Source organism: Vicugna pacos, chromosome 2, assembly GCF_048564905.1.
Source record: "Vicugna pacos chromosome 2, VicPac4, whole genome shotgun sequence".
Taxonomy (NCBI): Eukaryota; Metazoa; Chordata; class Mammalia; order Artiodactyla; family Camelidae; genus Vicugna; species Vicugna pacos.
In genome coordinates, this window is record NC_132988.1 from 78,641,350 (window position 1) to 78,650,202 (window position 8,853).

Genomic DNA, 8,853 nt, shown 5'->3' on the forward strand with positions numbered 1-8,853 from the left:
ACTTCGTTCATGTTTGCACAGGGCTTTGAAGAGGGAAACACTACAGGAGCCCTAAGCTTCTCTGAATTGAGATCCAGTGCAGCTCCATGCTGGGTACAAGCTGCCCCCCGAAAGACATGAGGCTACTGTGCTTACGGTCCGCTTTTTTATTGCTTAGCCACCTCCCAATCCTTCTCAAAAGCCAAATCAAAGTGACATACTATGTCTTTAGTATCTTCTAGTGCAATATTTTCAGTCATTATAAATCTAAATTCCATTCAAGGCATTAGGAACGATTCCCGTTTCTCTGCTTTCCCTGCATGTTACTATGTCGTAACATCCAAGTCATTTTAATGCCAACTTAAGAATCAAGTAAGATTCTTTTTAATCCAAGGGTGGCAGTAATTGCAAGAAAATTTAAATGAAACGATATTAACATTCTCTTTGGATTACTTATTTATCCTGCACCTTAAAAATGTGATGAGGCCCAGGATTATGGAGTTTAAGCATTCAGTAAACTTTATATCCATCATTACTACTCCCTTTATCTGTCTGCCTACCTGTAACACTTATCTATCTTATGTATTCATGTTAACTTTGTACAAGACTCGAAAGGAATGCTCAGGAGCTGCAAAGATGAAGACAAGTACAGCCCTCAAGGAACTTTTCATCTAGAACACACAGTATTGCCTCTGGATAAAGGAGCTAACAGCAAAGCAAGGAGAGAGATGACTGACAAGGTGGCTTTGGAGCTGAACCTTAAAGAGTTTTGACAGGGGGAGATGGAGGAAAGGACATACCCTTCACAAAAGAGACAGCAAGAACAAAGGTTCTGACAAGAGGGGGCACATGGCACATCCAACAACCAGAAAATAATCCAATATGGCCGAGGCGCATGCTCACAAGGAAGTGAGAAACGGGGCTGAAGAAGCAGATGGGGCAAGATCACAAATAGTGTTTCTTAGGTTTGAGGTTGTATGCATGTGTGTGTGTGTGTGTGTGTGTGTGTGTGTGTGTGTGTGTGTGTGTGTGTGTGTTTGTGTGTGTGTGTGTGTTGGTTGGTTGGTTGGTTGGTTGGCTGGTTGGTTGGTTGGTTGGTTTGTCTGAGCAGGGAAGTCACATGAAAGGAATCAGGTGAGGAAAAGCAATGGAAAGACCAGCAAAGGCATTTTTAGACTGTCCTTTAAAAGGCAATAAAGATCCAAACCAAAGTGGTGGCCAAAAGTAATGAAAAAGAAAAGAAAGGAAAAAACATATCATTCAGAACTTTTTAAGTGAAAAAATTTTGAAGTGCAGACTACAAGTCAAAATGTATAGTTTAATTACATAAAAACATTTTTATTTATGAAGTTTTATCATCTCTGGGTGGCATGTTCTAAAGTGTTTGCTTAGGAGTTTTGTGACTTGTTTTCCTCAGTAATGAATATGTATCATTTACAAAATAAGAGATTTTAAATCTTGTTCACTGATGTTAGGACAGTAGCATCCCTAGAGGAAAAACTTAAAAAAGTAACTCAAATGGAGTGATTGTCACACAAAAACAAATGAAAAAATTGTGTTGAAACTCAGGGTGGTATAGTGAAAGAGCATCAGTGGAATTAAAGGACAGACTACTTAAGTTTTTATTCTAGCTTCACAATATAACTAAGTACATTCTGGGAAAGTTGCCTAACTTCTCTGACTCTCGGTTTTCCCATCTGTAAAACACGTAATAATAGTGCCTGCTTTACAGGCACAAACAGGGTTCTCGTTAGGATGAAATGAGATAGCATGTGTCCCGTGCCCAACACGCAGTGGACACTCAATGAATGTTACTCTCCTACCTCCCTCGCCACCCAAAGTCGGAACCCAGTAGAGCTTCTATAAGGAGGTACAGAGAGAGACCATCACAACACAGTTTCTCACCATTCACTTCACCGGGCATTGGGAAACTCAAAACGTAGACTGCTCAGAGAAGAAAGACAGTACCAACCAGCCTTTCCTCGTCTATAAGCACACTGCATACCTGCTTCAACACAGCATCTCTTCCTCCTCCTCTTCAGCCCTATAACACAGAGTTCTCTGCTGCACGCAGGCTTGGGGAAAGAGAGATTATCTTCACCCATAAGCTACCTGTGTTAGTTTCCTAGGACTGTTGTAATAAAGTACCACAACCTTGGTAGCTTAAAACAACAGAAACTTATTCTCTCACAGTCCTGGAGTCCGGAAGTCCAAAATCAAGGTATGGCTGCATTCACTCCAAAGTCTTTAGGGGCGAATCCTTCCTTCCTTCTTCTAGCTTCTCGCAATCCTTGGCTTGCAGCAGCAATATCCATGACCTCTTCACATGGTCTTCTTGCCTGGGCTTCTGTGTGCCCTTTTCTGTCTCTTATAAGGACACTCTCGTTGGACTTAGGGACCACACTAATTGCATCATCTCCACCCATATCTTAATTACATCTGCAAAGACCCTATTTCCAAATATGGTCATATTCTGAGGTTTCTGGTGGGTGGATATGAATTTTGAGGGGACATGATGCAACCCACTGAAGTGTTTTAAATCAAATTAATTCCTATGTCAGCTGAAAGGGTGTAAAAGAAATGACACCCCTGTAGCAACAAGCTTACCTAGTGCCCAGATCTTGCTTTCCAATACTTCCTCCAATGAAAGAACCTAGGGCTTCTTGCAGAGATGGCTGACTCCAAGACTGGGACAGGAAACAGATAAGATCTTGGAACATCTTGTAGAACCAGAAAGTAATAAAGTGCTTATGTAGACACACACACACACTGATGGGAATAAATCAAAGGAGAGCAGCACCTATATGTGTGCCCCAGGTGACATCACACGAGCAGATAACTATCCAGCTGAGTCCAACCACCTCACAGAATTATGAGAACAAATAAAGCTACTAAGTTTTGGGATGCTTTCTTTTACAGAGATTGATAAGTAAAATAAATAACCTTTTCTTATCAAATTGGTGTAGATTTTTTTAATGTTAATGCTGTTAAGAGTACATAAAGATATGGCCAGTTAAAATTAAAATTGTTACAATTTTTCTAGCCAAAAAAAAGAAAAGAAAAAAAGAGCATAGGAGCAAACAAAAGAGCTCCCAATGGCCCAAACTGGAACAAATCGAACACACTAAATAAAGTAGTATTGAATTATAGCACAAAGTATTAACAAATTATCCATGAGTCCATAGTGATATAAATAATGACCAAGTAAGTTAATAAGTGGGAGATGAGACAGAGCTCCACTGCAAATTCCAAATAATTTGTGTAGATATTCTGCCCTCAAGGATGGAAAAATAACTCTCACTCCTTACGTGGCTACACAGTGACTTCTTTCCAAAGTGTACAGTACAGAAAGGGGGTAAAAAGAGTAACTTTCCAGTGGAGAAAACTGACAAACACTACATTTGCCAGGTAACCAAAGTCAACGTCAACAGTTATAAGTCTCGCTGATAGAATGTACCCTTGATAGGATGTGATAAAAATGGTACTTTACCTCTGCTGAAATGAAGAAAAATTAGAGCACAAGACTTAAAATGTTCTCTTGATTGAAAGGATGTGAGCTGTTTGGACTATCAGGCAGAAGTGGGGTAAGAAGTCACTTTCCCACGACACGGAGGGGGAGGTGTTAAAGAGTGGCCATCAGCTGTCTAACATTGATGACTTCCGTGAGTTAAAAGGAGATCTGAGCATCTTAAAGTGTCTATTAGAAGAGACATATTTAATCATTTCATTCTTGACAGAAAAGGAACAAGTCCAGGTATAACAAGTCACTTGCCCAGTACACTTCGGTGGCCACAGAGCAAACAGGCACCCCAAGAGGCCCAACAATCCACTGGGTGCCCTTTCCATCTCAAGCTGTTCAAGCTACAATCTGCTAAAGGCTATTTATTAAACACAGGTCATCAAGGGAAAGAGCACATTCTCTTTTCAAGTCTGCTCCTCTGTCTTTTGCTGAACTCATCTTTCTTCCTTTGTTACCTTCGCCATTGTGCTTTAGTGAACGCTAGGAGTGCACATGGAAAAGTATAAGTGTATATATATATATATATATAATATAATATAATATAATATAATATAATATAATATAATATATATATATATGAACACAGGAGTGTAGAAATAAATCAGTGAGAAGTCTATGCACACTGCCTCTACTTTTCTCATTTTTTGAAATGAGTTTGGCTTCCACCTGTTCCATGCTTCACTCTGTGACGTGATTGCTAACTCCCTAAGTAACAAACCTATCAGGCTTTTCTCCATCACATTCTCCTGAACTCTTCCAGGGCAACTGACCCTGTTGATCATCTCCTCGTTTTTGAAACTCCTGATTCAAAACCATCATGACCCTAAACCCTCCATAAGCTCTCTTTCTACTTGTCTTTACTCTTCCTCACTCTCCGCTATTGCTCCTCGTCCTCCATTTCTCAAATGCCAGCATTCCACCCTTTGCCCTTGCCAGACGCATCTTCCACAACAATACCTGAACCACCTACTGGGTCTTCCAAACAGCAGCCCCTTCAAGTCTTTCATCAGCGAGTAGTGCCATTCTTTCTTCCTTTCTCTACTGACTAAAACTCTAGGTATTTCTCTCAAGGCAGTTAAACACCATGAAACTAGTCTTTGGCATTGAAATTACCAGCCCTGCTTTATCACATGCTATCGGAACACAAGAAGGCCATCTAGTTGAGTGTGGGCAGGAATTAGGTTGCCTGTTTTTAAATCTTGACTCTTCCACGATTCTGCCTCAGCTGCTTCTTCTATAAAATGGGGATAATAACAATACTGATCTTCTACAGTGCGGTGAGGATTAAATGAGTTACTATACGTAAAAAAATCTAAAACAGTACTTTAGACATACTGAGTTCTCAGTCAATGTTAACCATCAGAGTTATTGTAGCTCGTTACCATATTCAATTAAATTATTTACTTGTCTGTTTTACAAGAATATGAGAACCTTGAAAGTGGGAGCAGGTCCAATTCAACATTCTGTACCCAACCCATTCCACAGAGCACATAACAAGTGTGCAAATTGTGAGTTGATCATATTAGAGTACTTAGCTGAGAATAAATGGGGAATGAAACAAAGTAATGTTGACCTGAGAGAAGCCTGCAGTTCCCCTGGCCAGACAAAGTTATGATGCCCCTATAACAAAGCCTGCAAAGCTACTGAAAACAGGAAAGATAAAGTGACAGTAGACTTCAGCTACTTGGAGAGCTGGAGGAGACGACAGATGCTGAAAAAGTGGGACATTAGATAAATGACTGACTTGTCTGAAACACAGAGAAAGAAATAATGCCATTTGCAGCAACATGGATAGACCTGGAGATTGTCATACTAAGTAAAATAAACCAGAAAGAGAAAAAAAATTCTATGATACCTCTTATATGTGAAATCTTTAAAAAAAACATGAGACAAATGAACTTATTTACAAAACAGAAACAGACCCACAGACTTAATAAACTTGTGGTTACCCAGAGGGGAGGAGGGGTATTGAGGGATAAATTGGGAGTTTGGGATTTGCAGTTAGTCACTACTATATATAAAATAGATAAACAGGACAGTCCTACTGTATAGCACAGGGAAACTATATTCAATAACTTGGAATAGCCTATAATGAAAAAAATGAAAAGTAATATATATATGTACAACTGAATCACTATATGGTATACCAGAAATTAACACTATAAACTGAATATACTTCAATAAAATAAATTTTAAAAGAAGCTGGCATTTTTAATAGGAATCAGATGTCATTTACAGCAACTGGTTTCAGAAGCAAGAAAATAAATGTGGGGGTGTTGGGTGAAACATCCAAATGGAATATCCAGGCCATGGCTGACAGGAGAAGATTCTGGACTAGTCATAGAAGTGAGAATCAGCCGCATCAAGGCAGGAACTGAAGACAGGAGATGAGGCTGCTGGGGAAAGCATGACAAGAAGTAAGGGGGAAGCTCCAAGGATAGAACTACGGAGGGGGGAGGAGAAAGGAGAAGCACTGAAGGAGCCTGAGGCAAAGCAAGGAAAGAAGGAGAAAAGGAGTTGGCACCATGGGAGTCACAGAGCAGCCAAAGTGAGAGAGGAATTTCTTGAAGGAGCATGTGGTCAATCATGTCAAATGCACCCGGGTCAGAGGAAGCTGAGAAAGGATGAGAAAAGCCATTGGCCTTGAGGAGCACAGATACAGGAGCGGTGAGGAGGCAGGGTAGCCAGTGTGAAGAGCTAATGCTTCCAAAAGCCTTAAGAAAATGAGGGCAATGACTGTGGGCCACTTTCAAGAAACTGGAGCCGAAGGGAAAGGACTTAACACCTGTTTGTCGTCTGAATGAGTGAATGATCAAATGAACACGTCTTTCCAGGTGTGATAGTCATGAGACAGAAAAGGCTCAGACAGACATCAAATGACTGAGCACGAAGGGGCTTTCCAGTAGCGTCAAGGTCAACCCTCCAGTGTTCCCTGGGAGGAAACTTAGAATGGTTAGGTAGCTAGTTCAAAGTCGCCCCACAAGTTCATATCAGGAGGAGACTGAAATGAAGGTCTCCGATCAGCCAGCTGGGAAATCTTTCCACTGCCCTGCCTGTGTGACATGAACCTCCAGCTCAGCAAATGAGAAACAAAAAGAAAAGAAGCAGTCGATACGTTTTCTTGTTCTTCTCGTTACTTTCTACCTATCTACCACCCCTCCTGCAGACACAATGCTCATCCTTTCTAACTGGTCTGTAATAAACGAGTGCTTTCCACGGGAAAGGTGGCACAGGGATGTTTCCAAAGCTACCGGACAAGGACATCACGTTTTTCCTCTCAAACTGGCATTCACCTTTGCCATGAATGCACAAGGCCCCAAGGGGCCAAGTTCACATGTGGAGAGAAGTTGGCAGAACAGCACTCAGGAAACAGCTTTTCCTCCTAGTTCCACAGGCAGAGCCTACAGAGCCGAAGTGGGCTAGAAGGGAGGACTGAGGGATAATCTGGCAACCTCAGGCTGTGTAAATAATGCAATCCAGCCACTCGGGCCTCCAGGCAAAGCAAAACATTTTCCCTGACCCTGCCAAGTTTCCTCCTTATGTATGAAAACTGCTCTAGGACACGGGCCTGCGGGATTCATGGATCACAAATGGTGGCATTGCCAAGTTGGCGTGGGATTTGCGGGGCCCCTGTTTGGAGCACACGGGACTCCATCCCCCACCCCCTTTCTTAGTCCTCACTAAGAGGGTATTTAGGAAGAAACACTCCCTCTGTGCAGCCACTAGGGGACCGTTTAAGGCACGACATTAGTAATGCAGTGTCTGGAGTCCAGCTAAGGCAGATTCCCTGGCGAAGGATCCAGATGCCAGGGTGATAGGTGATTTAGCAGAGCGTGGGTAACTACAACGCCGCATTTATTACTTCACACGTTGGCTTCACTTACTGACTGGCTCCAGCCGGTTCTAGTAGAAGAAGATATTTCTCACCACATAAGCATAAGTCATTTTATGCTTTCCTTGGATTGCGTCTTCTAGGAACCTGAGTCCAGACTTTCAAATTAAAATGAAAGAATAAAGTTTGTTATTTTTCCCTCCATCTATAACAGGGACTGGAATAGCAAGCATTGTGGACTCCTCATGTCCAAATCACTGGGTAGATTAACTATCAGTTCTGTCAGGCCAGGGGGAAACTTGAAATTCAGAATTAATTATATTAATTATTCATTATTTACATTGAAGTAGAGTTGATTTACAATATTATATGAGTTTCAGGTGTATAGCACTGTGATTCAGTATTTCTACTGATCATGCTCCATTACAAGTTATTTCAAAATAACAGCTAAATTTCCTGTGCTATACAATATATCCTTGTTGCTTATCTATTTTATATATAGTAGTTTGTATCTCTTAATCCCCTACCCCTTTTTTGCCCCTCCCCCTTCCCTCTCCCCACTGGTAACCACTAGTTTATTTTCTGTAGCTGTGAGTCTGCTTCTGTTTTGCTATTTATGTCCATATTCATTCATGTGTTTTTTCCGATTCCACATATAGGTGATATCATACAGAACTTGTCTTTCTCTGTCCGAATTATTTCACTAAGCATAATATTCTCAAGGTCCATCCCCATTGCTGCAAATAGCAGAATTTCATTCTCTTTTGTGGCTAATACTCCAGTCAACTGTTGATGGACACTTAGGTTGCTTCCATATCTTGGCTATTGTAAATAATGCTTCTGTGAACACTGGGGTGCACGTTATCTTTTCCAAGTAGTGTTTTTACTTTTTCTAGATATATGCCCAGGAGTAGAATTGCTGGATCATATTTTTAGTTTTTTGAGGATCCTTCATACTGTTTTCCACAGTGGCTGCACCAATTTACATCCCCACCAACAGTACATAGGGCTCCCTTTTCTCCATATTCTCGCCAACATTTGTTATTTGTGGTCTCTTTGACAACAGTCATTCTGACAGGTGTGAGGTGATAGCTTATTGTGGTGTTGACTTGCATTTCTGTGAAAATTAGTGATGTTGAGCATCTTTTCCTGCACCTGTTAGCCATCTGTATGTCTTCTTTGGAAAAATGTCTATTGAGGTCTTCTGCCCAATTTTTAAACAGGTTTTTTTTATATTGAGTTGTATGAGCTGTTTATACACTTTGGATATTAATCCCTTATCAGTCATATCATTTGAAAATATTTTCTCCCATTCTGTAGGTTGTCTTTTCGTTTTGTTGATGGTTTCCTTTGATGCACAAAAGCTTTTAAGTTTAATTAGGTCTCATTTATTTTTGCTTTTATTTTCTTTGCCTTAGGAGATACAGCCAAAAAAATATTGCTATGATTTACGTCAAAGAGTGTTCTGTCTATGTGTCTTCTTCTAGAAATTTTATGGTTTTGAGCCTTACATTTAGGTCTT